Consider the following 1,585-nt stretch of genomic DNA (forward strand, 5'->3'; position numbering starts at 1 on the left):
ACTTTGTAGACCAGGCTGGCCTCGAACTCAGAAATCCGCCTGCCTCTGCCTCCCGAGTGCTGGGATTAAAGGCATGCGCCACCATGCCCGGCTCCTTGTTTCTTCATTATAACTCACTGTAGGTTCCATGTAAAACCAGCTCATCACTGCTTAAAAGTCTTTTGATTTAGGGTTTTTTTTTTTTTGGAGAGAGTTTCTCTCTGTAGCCCTGGGCTGGCCTCAAACTCTGCCGGCCTCTGCCTCCTGAATGCCGGGATTAAAGGAGTAAACCAGTACAAAAGGCCCCAGATTTTTGGTTTTTAATTTCACATGCACTGGTGTTTTGTCTGCACGTATGTCTGTGTGAGGGTCCAATGCCCTGGAACTGCAGTTACAATCAAGAGTTGCCACGTGGGTGCCGGGAACTGAACTCGTTGGGTGCTCTGGAAGAGCAGCAATGCTTCCACCACTGCGCCACCCTACCTCTCCAGATTTCTTTTTTTAAGTCAATGTATTAAATATGGAAGATTAATTTACAGAAAAAGAAAAATATTAACGAGAAAGCTGTCTTTGTATGTGTAACTTTGGGGTAAATGTTGGGGATTATAAAGAACTATATGGAATCATTAAATTTCCCGGTATTTTTTCCACTGCCCCTCTCCTGGTCACTTCACCCCCATAATTCTTTCCCCGTTCCCCCTTCCCTTCTCTTCTGAGCTGGTGTAGGTCCAGATTCTTAATCCAGGGCTTTCTGAAAGGCCCTTCTAGGTTCGAGCCTGGCCCTACTGAAGTTTTTTTTTTTTTTTTTTTTTTTGGCTTTTTCGAGACAGGGTTTCTCTGTGTAGCCCTGGCTGTCCTGGCACTCACTTTGTAGACCAGGCTGGCCTCGAACTCAGAAATCCGCCTGCCTCTCCTAATTTTTTTAAAACATTAATTTATAGCTCTCTCTCTCTCTCTCTCAGAAAAAAAAAAAAAGGAAAAAAAAGGACTTATCTATCTATCTATCTATCTATCTATCTATCTATCTATCTATTTAATGTATGTGAGTATACCCAATCCCGTTGTGAGCCACCATGTGGTTGCTGGGAATTGAATTCAGGTCCTCTGGAAGAACAGTCATTGCTCTTAATCACTAAGCTATCTCTCCAGCCCCCCCCACTTAATTTTTTTAAGAGTTATTTTATATGAGCCAGGTGGTGGCAGCGGCAATGCTTGCCTTTGATCCCAGCACTCAGGAGGCAAGAGCAGGCGGATCTCTGAGTTCAAGACCAGTCTGGTCTACAGAATGAGTTCCAGGATAGTCAAAGCTACGAAGAGAAACTCTTATCTTGAAAAACAAAAACAAACAAGTTTATATGTATGGGTGCTTTGCCTGCATGTTTGTCTGTGCCCCACATGCATGTAGTGCCTAAGTAGGCCTGAATAAAACACCAGATCAGAGTTTGTTGTGACCTTCCTTGTGGGTGCTGATATTTGAATCCTGGTCTTCGGGAAGAGCAGCCAGTGCTTTTAACAGCAGAGCCATCTATCTAACACTTCTACTGAACTTCTAAAGACTAAAACCTAACTACAGGTATCTTGACTTCTTTTTTTTTTTTAAAGATTT

The sequence above is a fragment of the Mus caroli genome, chromosome 4, assembly GCF_900094665.2.
Source record: "Mus caroli chromosome 4, CAROLI_EIJ_v1.1, whole genome shotgun sequence".
In the NCBI taxonomy this organism is placed as follows: Eukaryota; Metazoa; Chordata; class Mammalia; order Rodentia; family Muridae; genus Mus; species Mus caroli.